The sequence below is a fragment of the Melanerpes formicivorus genome, unplaced genomic scaffold, assembly GCF_026170545.1.
Source record: "Melanerpes formicivorus ecotype bairdi unplaced genomic scaffold, bMelFor1.0.p_v2 SCAF_5, whole genome shotgun sequence".
NCBI classification, from domain to species: domain Eukaryota; kingdom Metazoa; phylum Chordata; class Aves; order Piciformes; family Picidae; genus Melanerpes; species Melanerpes formicivorus.
In genome coordinates this window covers 19444393-19458806 of record NW_027142357.1, presented here as the reverse complement: position 1 = coordinate 19458806, position 14414 = coordinate 19444393, and the positions used below count along the sequence as shown (strand labels likewise).

The 14414-nt window shown below is 37.6% G+C and overlaps 1 long non-coding RNA gene across 1 annotated transcript; it reads right to left on the bottom strand.

Annotated features, from left to right (window-relative positions):
* Window positions 1–11384: 11384 nt before the first annotated feature.
* On the bottom strand, window positions 11385–14212 carry LOC137441013 (uncharacterized). The gene is made up of 3 exons (XR_010987292.1): window positions 14152–14212; window positions 12104–12177; window positions 11385–11619 (listed from the first exon to the last, which is right to left on the bottom strand). It is a non-coding gene; the product is annotated as an uncharacterized lncRNA (long non-coding RNA).
* Between the last annotated feature and the right edge of the window lie 202 nt (window positions 14213–14414).

Genomic DNA, 14414 nt, shown 5'->3' with positions numbered 1-14414 from the left:
CTATAGGCATATCCCTAGTAAAAGATCTGTCTTTGGAGCCTTTGTATTCATAATAATCTATCAATACCACTACAGATAGTTGTATTTATTTTGGTTTGAATTTTCAGTCAAAATGGGTAGATGTCTTATTATTTTCAATTAATTTCCAATAGATTAAATAATGTTAGCTACCTGCTAGTACATCATACTTGAGGACTATTTTACCTCTGATGAAGACCCTATGGACTTGAAGAATTTGATTCTGATGCGCACATTGAGCTAATTAGAAGCAATATTCCCTGTCATCTCAGAACAAAAACTAGGCACAAGTAACCTTGAAATATTATCTATTTCATGAAATGGTGTAAACAAGGAGATGACAACTTTCAAAGGACAATTGGCAAGATTATATGTTTCTTTCCTAAATTGCAGATAAACTGTGATAGCAGGAACTCAGTAGGAGCCAGGAGACATTGTTTCCAAGGAATTTAGGTTTCACCTAGTCAGTTGACTGGTAACCTTATCACTTGTCTGTGATGTAGGGGTTTCCCAGCTTGAGTTTTATAGAGCTAAGAATGGGGATCCACTGCCTCTGAAAGTGTTTCCCTCAGAACCATAGCCTTCATCTTCTGCCTTGGCTGCACACTGTTGGACATGGACTCGTGCTTTGTATTGGGAGCTTGTATCATAGGTTGCCAATGCAGGACTGAGCTGGAGATAGATGACCAACTTTTTGCAGCCCAAACAGCATGAACCTGAAAGTTTAATTAGGATTTCTTATAAAGACTGACAAGACAAAGAAAGAAAACAGCAGATGAGAAAATATGCATGTGTGTGGTGAGATGCCTTCTTTGTTTGCTTTCTGACATCACTTATCAATGGAAATCACTCAGAAGAATGACCTACATATGAAATTACACACTTCACAGAGTAGTAATCCATGGCTAAAATTTACAGCCCCTGCAATGATGGGAACAGCCTATGGGAATTAGGTGGAGGTTTTGGCTGAGACCTGTTCTACTTTTGGTATTAATTAAACTTTTCTAAATGTGACTGATTTGCCTCAGTCTCATTCAGTCATACTTCATTCTTGTCTGCTGATGCCAAGTTGGTAATTTTCACTATTCAGTTACAATAAAAATTGAGAAACTGAAAGATTACAGAGACTTAACCTTATTCAGGTTAAGAGAGAAAAAAGAAAAGAAACCCAAAGGATATATCTTAGAAAGTCTTGACATGGGAAAGGCTACAGTGTGGATTACCACTCAACAGATATCCTGGAACTCAGATGGAAGTGCAGTCCTGGAACATAAATTCATAAAAACCCTGGGTTTGTTTTCCTGCTCATAGAACTGATTTTCCTCCCCGCTGTGGTAATCCTTGGCAAATATTCTCTGAGGGAAGAATGGCTCTTGTAATTTATCCACAAAGAATATGTGAAATATCAGAACTATCGAACTGAAGGCAGCATCACAAAGCTCAACTCTCAACATTAACCTAAAGAAAGTTGCCAGCAGTATTCTCCCTATAAGCTAATCCAGTTTCCAGCTTTCTCTGTTGATAAACAACAGGCTATTCTGCTTTCATCCCCAATAAACAGATCTAAGACTACTTTCAAATACAGTCTGGAAAATTACAGCAGTTTCTGGTTAACACCAGTGTTGGCTGAATCTCCACAAGATACAATTCTATTTCTCAGTTCTTTACTCTTGCAGTTTTTGAGATTAAAAAATTGTCATAGATTGCTAACACAAAATGAACCATGAAAGGATAAGTTTTTCTTATGTGACTTACTGAAATTGCTATTTAGATAAAATAACAAGTTTTTTCTATAATTCTATGATTCTAGCTGTGATTCAGTGGTTTCTCTTCTACATACAGAGAAGCAGCTCAACAAACTTATGCTATCTCAGACTGCATGACATCTGGCCCCAGGCTCAGTGCAGTTTCTACATGCACTGCTTCCTGTCAGAGTAATTAAATGCATTTTTCTTCATTAACAAAAATCCAAACAAGATAAAGAGCTAATTTGCTTTCTGCTCTGGGTCCCAGTGGATGAAGCATGGAGGTTTTTTATCATTTTCACTTTAGTACTGAGATAAATCTAATGACTTTCCTGACAATGCTATAAACAGGCAATTTTTGGATGCACCAAGTTTTTTGTAGTGGGAGATGTTATTTAAATTTATACTGAAGTCACTTTAGGCTTGAGAAGATGAAAAGAAGGAATCAATATGAGCAGGAATATTTTATTATTTTCTCCTCCTATGAAATGGGAGAGGTGCAGATTTTGAGTTAACTCTTGATGGCAATTCAAAGCTGCTATCAATTTAAATTTGCATGAGTAACAGAGAGTGAAACAATGCATACGCAACAAATCCAACCAATGCCATTTTACAGTCAAACTATGTGGGATGCAGTAACTGAACATCAGCAAAAGCAATGAGCATTTTGTTCTGTCAAGTTTCCATACTTCCTTATGTGAGCAATCTTTAATTAAATAACATAGTGACTGTGCAGATTTTGTAGAAAATATAATTTAGCAAATGATTAAAATAGTTGGAACTGAACTGAATTGGTGCTGACGTTGGCACCTCAGCACAAAGATAGTCTGTGTACGAAGGGGAAGTGAAACCACTTTATCAAGCACCTGTCAGATTTAGGAACAGGAAGAGTATGCCTCAGAAACTCCCTTTAAAGAATTAGCAAATTTACATGTAAATCACATTCTCTCTCCCCATCTACTCTTTTAATTTTCTTTTTGAAACCCTCCAAATTCTAACTTGCACAGGAGCAACTGTTCCTGTACAAGGTGACCTGTCATACATCATACAACCCCTTTCAAAATATGAGGCTAGCTTAACAGGACTAAATAAAGCTTTCCTAAAGCTCTGCATAGGTTTTGAACATGGAAAGATTTAAAGTTTTTTAAAAAAATATTCTTCACTTCGTACTGACATAAAATGCAGGATGTTTGAAACCACTGTTACATTGTAATAAGTTTTGAAATACCCCAGTGGGGTCAAACCAGTCTCCCTTGGGGGCTCTGTAGTGATTTTGCCATGATGATCACTAGGCCCATGGGTCACACTGGCAAGAAGCCAACAATTCACAGTGGGTGAAGACTCCTTGGAAACATTAAAAGTAAAAATGGTTACATTTCATATGAAAACAGTACTAAATGCCTGCATTAGCCTTGCCATTCAGGACACAGCATATATCTCTAAAGCTGTGAGGTTATTTGTAATACTCCTGCAAGTCACCTTTAAATGAATTTGCACTTCAGTAACTGTCTTTGCTAGAGCACATATTACACCTGTCAGAAGTAAGGAAAGTTACATATGCTGTATGGCATTCTCAGAGAGAACATGGTTCATTGCAACATGAAGCTCACTGTGGTGCTCTAATGATTCCGTTAAAATTCTGGTCAGCTTTTCCCAATCAGGTACTGGAAAGTAACAAGGTTCTGCAACAGCATGGGCAAAGTGGTAGTAAATTAGCGGCTTATAGATAAATAAGTGCTCATCAACACCCTGGTGGTAACAATATAGAGATATAAACAAGTGTTCACTACCCTACTAACCCTCTGTCACAGTATTCTTTGTGTGTGTGCATGTTTGTGCGCACTTATGAAGTTTAGGAACAATCCTGTTAACTACAGAACCAATATCAAACAGTGTTTTAATTTCTTACATCAAATCCTGGCAGCATGCCATTTCTAAAAATCTAGCTTCAAGATCTCTCAGAATGTGTCTTCTCTCTGGAGACTGCTGAAAAGGGTATAAAATGCAATGCAGATTTTGTTGATAGCTTTTAATTTCACCTCATTTTTTTGCGTAAAATGAGTTCACCCCAAAATTACAAGATTATTTTCCCCAGACAGTTTATGCTATTGTATGTAATGTGTTGTGGTTTTACTCTGCTTTCCACTCTACTTCAGTGTATTCTCCAATGATGCCTGATAGTATCCTAGTCTTTACTATGGCATGCAGCTGTAAGGTGGTATCATCTCAACAGAAGAAAAGAAGGTAAATAGTCACATTACAAAGAAGAAACTTAAATATATATGCTTCTTCAAGTGAAACAGAGGACAGAATATATTTAGGACTGTAGTGGGTTTTGGGTTTATGACTTACTTTGTTATATTGAAATTATGTGCCTTCAGAATAGGAACAGAACAAAAAAAAATAATCAGAATAAATAATTAATCTGTAAAGTATACAGTTTCAATATCTTTAATTCATTTCATCTTTCTAATGCTTAGAAATAATATGGGATAGAAAGAGATATATCTTACCTCACATTAAGAATCACACCTCATAGTGCCTTTCGTAGCATGGAGGAGAACTATTTTAAAATGTTGAATATATATTTTTTTTTTCCCCTCCATATATTTAACTCAGACAATACAGGATGATTCCATGGAGCCATAAAAGGGCCAATCCAACAGGAATCGGTGTATCACTGAGGTGGTGGCAGTGTTACCTGCAAAAATATTTTTATTCACTCACTCCCTTTTTTTTTTTTCCTTATGCAAGATACTGTCAATCCTTTATTAGACACTGAAATGTTTCAGTCAGTGATATGCATTCTTGGGTCACCAAAAAATGAATATTTACTTCCCACAGTATGTATATTTAATGGACAATTAATGACCTGTTGTAAAAAGAGTTATGTAATGAGGTTGTGTGTTTGCCTTGGGAACAGTGAACCCTTCCCCCTCACACTCCTTTCTATGACTTTCATCTTTGTCCTTATCTCATTTTATTTATCGCTGACAAATATATTTCTCTTCAGGAAGGCCTGACTGTTATCCTACTGGAGTCTCAGCTTCTGTTTAAAACTACCTTTTTTCCTAGATTGCCTCTATTCTGTATTCTTCACAACTTCACTCTTCACTCCCAATACAGATTACCCTAATGTAATGAGTACCAAAGGACTACATCAGCATTATAAACAACACATCAAGCTTGGGATTTTTTCACTTGTTTCTGATGTGTTGTTCAGATCAACCTTTTTAGGTACTCTTCATTAATTGTCACTTTGCTACTCCAATCCTCCATTTCCTCATTGGTTATTATCAGTCAACAAGTCTGGCCTTGTTAAAGTAATGAAAATGTTCCTTTTGACTTCAAGGTTTCATTCAGTTTGCCAGCTCTGACATGGTTTCTTCAAGAATGTAACATTTATTACTTCACTGGCAAATTAAAGTCTCTCTTCCCCGAAGTGCTAACACAAATGCATTCACTGGAGCTTTTGCAGTACAGAGCTACCCTGATGCTTAAGACTAAATCCAGCAAGCATGTTAATAGGTATTTGGTGAGCAGGTGGCTAATGTAACCATACTTCTCCTAACGTCTCCATATTCATGTACAATGTCAATTCTCTATTATTATGCCTAACACATAACTATTGGGAAATTTTCTTTGGAAATTTTCCATGATTGGTATATTTCTTGTGAAAATGTCTCCCCCCCCCCAGTGACTTTGCAGCAACCAGCTGTACTATGAGATTCTTAGAACTGACATCCTGCTCTCTCAGGAGGTATGAGTAAAATTTCAACCTCAATTAAAAGATTAGTATTTCCAAATGCATTGAAAAAAAATGAAATTGCCTTAAAAATGGGAGATAACATTTTAAAAAATATTCAGAAACTGTTCAAGTATAGAAAAACAACTCATGTTCTCATCAGCACAGTTGTCCCAGTGATACATCTTACAAACAAAATGGTTTTTACTGTGCTTTTTATAACATTGATTCCTCTTTGCCAAACCTCACATGCACTCTTTCAGGCTTCCCAAATTGCTTCCTTCTCCCACGCACCTGCTGATGGTCTCACACTACTGCTCACTTTTTCCCAGCTTGATCCACAGTCTTTAAAATCTTCTCACTCATGTAGAAAGTGACAACTGCTGGGGGGGGGTGGGGGGGGAACCCACCCCAAATGTCAGGCTCACTGAGTTGCCAAATCTTATTATGCTTTCACAATTAGTTTTTTTAAAAAGTATTTTTAGAAATCGTGGATGTCTTTTACATCCACTACTACTTTCCTCCATACTCCTCGCTTTCTGCCTGCGGCATGCAGCAGGCAGTACAGGAACTGTAAGAGTGTTTTTTCTAGAAAGATCCTACCAAACTTTGAGTGTGCAAGGCACCATAATGAAATGGAAGGACCATTCATATTTCAAAAGATAATTTTCATGGCAAGAGCTGAATGTGGAACTGGCTGAGGAAGGAAGCGTAGAGCTATCTTCTCCAATGAGGGTCACTTCGACTCCTCAGTAGCTGCATGCTCTTCCCTCCCTGCAGTAGTGACTTGTTCTGCACATAAGGACAGGGCAATTTATCCGCGTACTTGCAAAGAGAGAAAGCACAGCACGTGACTGTAGCATTACAATTCTGGGATTGAGAAGAAGAACATCACAGGGTTTGTGCTTCATGTTGTTGGCTAAATGAAGCAAACTACCACAACAAAAAAACCCAAAAACCTCCCCCAAAGCAAAAAAACCCAAAACAATGAAACAACAACAAAAGAGAGAGGAGAGAAAGAAAAGAAAGATGAAGTCAGCAGCTTTAATCCAGAGCCCAAATTTTGTCCTTTACTATGTCAAGCTTCATCTATTAGACACCTCCTTCACAAACAGTAGTAGCAGGGTGAAGAAATAGCATGTAAATTTTATGCAAGCTGACTTCAATAGGGAAAATAAACTAGTTACCTGAGAAACACTACTCTCTGGCTTTTTCACAGTAAGAGGCAAAGTGTGCAGGGACCATGGATTCTTCTTGTAGCTTGTCTGTATTTTGCCCTTTACATTTTTGCAAAGTCATCTGTCACATTCACACTCTTGATTGAATTAGAGGCATGACTGCAATCTTCTGAAAAATTGGTCTTATCCTCTCATTCCTACCATTCCTCTCTCCAATAAGGATTGCCTTGAAAAGCCACAAGAAACAAGATATATGAGATCTACTAGATCTAGTAAATATATCTAGTAATTACTGAACTTTTAATATAAGCTTCATACAACAGATATCTAGTGTAAGAAAAAATTCTCTCTACTTAGAAGTTCCTGTTCATGACAGAGACAGAGGAGTTTAGTAAAACGTTATTCAAATAAAGGGAGAGTCCACAGGACAATTCCTGGTGGCGTCTCTCAAGTTGCTGGGAGTTGTAGCTCATCTTTTATCCTAAATTCCCAGCCACAAATTTTCCTGTCCCTTTCCCTAGAGGCTAAGGTACTCAGGATTTACAGTCTTTCCCGAAACGCCTACTACATGTCCCCCTTCACATGCAACCCCCCCTACTACATCATATGTTCATTTAAATTAGATTCTTCACGACTCTGGCTGGAGAAGTTAATATATAGTAGTCTATTAAGCCTGCACTCTGGTCTGAAAGTTCAAGAGTTTAGGCTGTGTTCAGTGTCCTGTCATCCTCTGACAGACTCCTGCAGATTTACTGTTATTTGTAAGACAAGGGTATTTTGCAGATGCCTGTATTGTTGTTTATGCACATAGATAATGGGAACTGCTTGGTCCCCACCCTTCTTCTTCCTACCTCCTTCTAAGAACCTTTCCTTTGTTAAAGACACAGTTTACTTTTAATCTCATCACTAGGAATAAGAGCATGACTCATATGCAGTGCATTACAAATTAAAAATTAACCATTAAAATCAACAACAACAAAAAACTTTGCCTGTAATTTCCAATCTGACTGAATCTGGTGCAAAAATGTGTGAAATACTGTCAAATTTATTATCTTAGTATCTTTACCCTTTAGAGTTTTTAAGATGACTTTCAGGATTGTAAGAGAGTTGTATCCTAAGGTTTTTATAAACATTTCTATCCTGATAATTATAAAACCTCAGGGATTTTATGGCTTAGATCCTCACTACCTGGAATGCCGCATTCTTTTCCAGTACCACCATATGAAAGTGGTGTTCTAGAACTTAGAAGATGTTCAGACATTACAGTTACTCTAAGCATTGACATAGATTATAAATGCCTATTTGGGAAACTCTCCTTTGAGTTAGACTAGCAATGTTAAAAAGACAAGTGTTACATATATCCTACAATAATCTATAATGTTTAGTGAAGAGCAAGAGCAATTTTATATATACAAGTATTATGTGGAAAGACCTTTGTTACCTGGAATATTCACATCAAATCTCTTGAATTAAAACTGTGTAATTTTCTGATGCAGATTGCACCTTCTGTGAGTGAGGTAATAGACTTCACTACACTGTAACTGCAGCTCCAGTGCTGGAAAGGGATATTTATGGCCCTGCTCTATATGATGGCTAGAGTATCCATCTCAGGGAAGTGGACAGCAAACAGAGAGAAATGTCTCTGAGAGATTAAAAAATATAGTGTGTGTGGAGAAAAGGATAATTACTTCTTTTAAAATATACCCGCATAAATATTTTAATAACACTGAAACCCAGAAATTGAAAGCACAAGTTGAAAAGGTTTTCATAGCCAAAGCACACAGTGTTAAATATCTTATTCACTCCCTGTCTCACTCGATGGAGATCATAATTACTATCAAGTTAGTATGAAACCTGCCAAATGAGTCTGACTTCAGGGCAGTGTGCTCTTTGCAGTTGCTATCTTTACAGAATGCTTAATAATCTGTGTATATTTAATCAAACTGGGATTAGTGTTATTGCAAATGGGGAACTGTAATACATTGATCTTTTATCTTAGATCAAGCCAATTATACTTCTACTATTAACATAATTTAACAGTCATCTAATAAACATCTAGAACTTGGAAAAATTACCTGAGGATGTTTTTTCTTCTTTTTTTTTTTTCTCTTCTAGGTGCAGCACAGAAGTAGTCAAATCACAGAATCCCTTATTTATGGAACATTTCTATATGAATAAAAAATCGCACCTGTGAATTAGAACATTAAAAACAACATGTAGCAATTACACTTTAAATCAGTCAGTATTTTCAAATGGAATCATGTCATAGAGCATCCCTATCAACTGAACTGTAAAATATTCTAATACATACAGTATCAGAACTTTGGTTCTCTACAGTGAAACCAAGCTCTATGAGAAACAATTTGATATATGTTTCTTTAGACTATTAGCTAAAAAAAAATGCTGTCAAGTTGATACAACACAGATAACACTTCAAATGCTGGAAGGATAGTTTCAGGTAAATGCACAAAACCAACTTTAAAAGATCCATATATTCCCAGGTATGAAAAGATTTTAAAACTACACAGATAAAATCACTACTCAGGAAAGAACTCAATGTAAGGCAAAGAAATAATCCTAAACATTTCAGAGTGAGTTGATTAAAATAAAAATAGTCTAAGTGCAAAATGATAGCCAGGCATAAGTTCTGCTCTTGCAGATAAAAGGATTCCTGAAATTTAGGCTAATTAGGTCTCTTAATTTCAGCTGTCATTATCAGGTGAAAAGAAGTGAACCTGACCTTGAACTTCTTCTGCAAGGTGGTGAATGGTTGAAGCACCATCTGAACCTGCTCTCTAAAACACTGTCCCTGCTGTCAGGGTGCTATTTTGTCCTTTGGCAAGCAACACTGAATCTCATCACTAGAAACTGTCTTATGGGAAAATAATCAGTAGGAGTCAGTAATTGTAAAATGTCATGATATGACTTTAGTATTAAAACTATAATCTTACTTTTGATACTTCATCTTCTCAAAAACTCATGATTTAATTTAGCAATATAAGTTACAGCTGTCTAGACGTGAAAAATTTGCCTGTACACACAGATACATACAGCTAGCCACAGCAGTTCAGAGCAAGGATTCATCCAAACTAGAATGCAGTTAAGCAGCAGCCATGCAAGGAGAATAAAACCAGCACAATCTCATATAATGTTTCCCCCCTAATACTCTCATAGTCTCCTAATATTTTCAGCAAAATATACTTTTTGTCTTGGTTGTGCTTTGTCTATACACATAACATAGCAGCCTTTCAGATGCAAAGCACTGGTCTCCCCTTGAATACGTGAAAATTTCTATCTATTGCAGCCTTTGGCAAAGGCCTTTTACCCACTGCATGAACCCTTTCTTGTTTCCAAGCAGACTCTCCCATTCCATTCACATGCTCTTGCAGTCTGAGAGACAGCTAACAGTCCACATCCACCTTCTTGCTAGCAGTTGTGATTTTGTAGACCTCTAATACATCAGTGCCAGTCCCAGCCTCTGTATAGAAGCCTTTCGCTGCTTTTGCAATCTTTGTTGCCTTTTTGTGCATCTTTTCGAATTCTAAAACTTTGGGTTTGCAATGACATGACTAGAATTGCACATAATTTTCAATATCCAGCTGAACCATGGCTTTCTACAGTGGAATAATTATGTTAACTGTTTGAACTATGAACTGATCTGCCTTTTTTTTGGACTGCTGCCAAGAACCAAGGTGATATTTTCGCAGAACTATTTATCATAACCCCCAGGTTATCTCTTCAGTGATAACTCTGAATTCAGTGCCAACCATCTTCTACACAAAGTAGGCTTGTTTTTCACAACATACATATATTCCACATTTACCCATGCTGAATTTTATCTGGGTAATTTAATTACCCAATCACTTTGCCAGTTCTTCATGTCATCAGACGTGGTTAGCCCTATTCCCATGTATCTTACAAGTATTTTTAGAGACTTTGAATCTCCTTGTGGAGCTGCCCCATTGACCTCTCTTTCATTGCATGAACCAGCCAGTGGCTGTTACTCTGTTTCTCACTTACTGGCCAGTTACTAAGCCATGAGGCAACTTTTTCTACGTTATGACTATGTAATTCCTCTATAAGCCCTTAGTGTGAGAGTTTGTCAAAAGCCTGTTAGAAACCCAAGCAGAGTACACCAGTCAGACCATTCAAGCTTGCTGCTCAGATGCAGTTGCTTCAGTCTTCCGAGATTTTGGGTGGAAATTACTTATTACTGTTACTACTATTCATTCTGTCTTTTCATATGGCTTTTTTTCATTGGTTTCTTCAATTTTAGGTGGTGCTTTGTTGAGTTACTCATTCTCTTACAAAAGACAACAATAACAAACCCAAACAAACAAAAATCAACACAAACCCCAAACAAACAAAAAACCCAAACAAAACACCCAGTCCCAAAAAGTTTCTATGTTGGAAGAGCCCTGGGTTTTGTCACCTCAAACATCAGTACAAAAAATGAGTTATCTTTTTCAGAAAGCCTTTATCCTCTGCGTAGCCATTTTGTATGCTGGCCATCAGGTGTTTATGCTGAACAGGTTTAACAGAAATTTTGATCCCTGAAACTACTTACTCCTTAAAACTCTTTTGTCCAAGACACATTGGAGTTTTATATTTAGACTTTAGTTCACAGTCTTTCCTACTTTCTTTGGACACAATTTCAGTTTTCTGAATGATCCTTCCTATTTCTAGTAACTTACTTTCCTTTGCTGATTACCCATGCCAGTCTCCTTTTACCCTTTCTGAAGTATTTCCTAAAGGATGGGGCATGCTCTGCTGCTGTGCCCTTAGCTCAGTGATCTCCTTGCTCCCTGGAAGGATTTAATTCTTTTAGTGGCCCATTTTAGCTTCTTTTTACTGGGCTTCCTCTCTGTTTTCACAGAGTTGCTCTTTTTGAAGTTAGGCACACTTGTGGTGGATTTTTTGGCCTTTGTTGCTCCTGTGGGGGGACAAAAAGGAAGTACATTACGATCACTGTCACAGAGCAGTGATTCCATTGTGAGATATTGAACCAGATCCTGCACATCCCTCAACAGACAAACAAGCTGTCACTCTGTGGTCCAGCTGTTTAAGGAGCTGATTTCAGCCCCGCTCTCTGCTTTGCTGCTCAGCCAGCTCAGTCACAGGTGCATGGCTCTGTTGGAGGATTTGTGTGAGAGGGTCTGACAAAAATGAGATTAAGGAAACCAAATCATCATTTCCTTTAGAACACTATGCATTTAATATAAATATGGTGGAGGAAAAAAGGTTTCTGAAAAGTGTAGTACCTGTTGAGATATTTGTTACAAGCACATCTTAGCAGACATGTTTTGTCTTGTCTTTGGAATTCAAACCCTAACCACCTTAAAATCTGAAACCCTCAAGCCTGAGTACAGGTATAAGGAACAACAACCAAGATTTGGCACAAGTCAGGAAAAGCATACCTGCTATGCAAGTGTCACAAAGAGCTCCTTTGATTTGGTTGATGAAACACAGCCGGAATAATCTCCTGGAAACTCTGAAACAAATTAACCACAAATCAATTTTAATACAAAATAAAGTTAACTCTAAAAAAGGCCCCTAAGGCAGAGCTTTGCTTCCTTCTCTTGGTCTCTTATGAAAGACAGAAGTTCACTAGATTTTTCCCTATCTCTCTGCATTGCATGGCAGGTTTTCAGGCCCTACCAAGAAGATTTAGGACTGAAAATCCTTAAAACACAAAGGCAGACAAATAGTCCTGCTGGTCTGTGAAGGTTTGGAGACCTCTACATCCTCTTTCACTGTACACCTTAGACAGTCAATGGACTTTTCAGGAGACCTGGGTTGTCTCACATGACTTGTTTTTTACAGTACAGCACTGTTTGCCCATGTGGGCTCCTGGGGATGTCTTGGCAAAGAGTATCACTGAAGGTTTCCCTATACACGCCATCTCTTCATCACCTCTTATAACTGTGCTGTTCCTTGTCTGCTCTGTGTGAAGCAGAGCACCATCTGCCTGCTGTTCAAAGCAGTAACAACATGTTAGGACGTTCATTTTCTTTAAATTAAGAGCTTGAGTGTTACCATGAGCAAAAACATTTTTTTCAAATATGGCATTTGGTGCACCTACCAAAAGATGCTGATTTACTGAAAAACTTCCAGCAGTGGGATTCATGCATGTGACACACTGACAATTGTGAATTTCTTTTAAAATCAGTTTCTGCCTGTCATACCTATGTAGTTACAAAATAACAAAGGGATAATAAAGCTCAATTGTATATTCACAGTTTGAGATTTCTATTGACAGATCTTCATAGTGAATGCTTCTGCAAGAAAGTGTGATTATGTAGCTCTCTGTTAAAAGAACTGAAAACCTCTCCTTTGTTACAACTCTCTTACACACTATTTCTATCATTTGGAATCTTTTAAGGGATGTGTCAAAGTTGACAGGCCCAAATTTGGCCTCCTCTTACCAAATTATATTTGTAGATTTAGAATATCTTCCACGTAGGAAAAAATCCCCGCAGTCAGACTCTCCAAGACAAGTGCTAAATTCTTTGCCTAACTGCAGGTCAGCCAATAAGCCAGCAAAAGTCTACCCTTTCATCCCACAAAATGCAGGTTTCTGCTCATGTTCTACACTATTTTTCCTCTTACAACCTACATATTAAGCTGGTATTGGTCTGAAAATGTCACTCTCCTTACTCATTTACCTATGGGTTACATGGCTTTATTAGTTCAGCTTGTAACCTGTACCCTTGAGAGCTCTATTATATGAAAACCACAAGAGTGCTCTAGCACAGAATAATAATATTCTTTCTGCAGCAGGTGTGGAAATACCTCCCTCGTATCCTTGTGGAGTTTCTCCTTTTGCACATAGGTCTTCCAATTTTAAAGAATAAACATCAAGGTCCTTCACACCTTTGTGACTCTATGTCCCCATCATGTGGGATCCCTCAGTGATCCAAGGACTGTGAAGAAAAACTGCAAGAGAAATCTCTACAGGTAGCTACGGGGAATCTACAGCAAAACTACTAGGCTCTGAGGTTGCATTAATTTTTCCTGTGAGGTCTTATTGTAAAAAATATCCACAGTCACATAGCAGGTAAGGAACCAGAGACTTCAGAACTAATGCACAAGCTAAATGTTCCACAGTCTACACCTTACTTACAAGAAATTAATGGATTTATAGTAAACTTTCCTTCGGAAGGTTTTTTATTTCTTCTGCCACTCCATAGTCCCAGGCAAGGATGCATATACCGTGAGACTCTCTTTCTCTGAAATCTCATATATTCCACGTTACCATGAGTGCTGCAGCCTGAGTCAAAGGCTGGTTCTTACACCACAAAAAATCTTAAGATAATAGCAAAAGTGGAGACAAATACCATAACTGGATTATTAACTGAAAACAGTTGAGACTTTTACTGGTGATCATGGTCAAGGCATTGATGGATTAGAAACATCTAATGGAAGCAAATAGTAACAGGAATATTAAGATCATCGGTGAAATTACCTTTAACAGCCTAAAGGAGTGCAATTTCTCTCCGTCTTCTCTTCCAAGGGTTTTTGAGAATATCTGCCAACAGAGTGGATGCTGTTACAGAGAATGTTAAGACAATGCCTCAGGCCTATGAATATTCAAGCAGGTGTTTCACTTTCAGCACAAGTCCTCCCAGGATACAACCTGCTGCACCACCAGCTGCTTCAGAGCCAAAATGGCACTTCTTTGACCAGTAATTTGAATTATTTTCTTCCTCCCAGACCAAAATTAACATG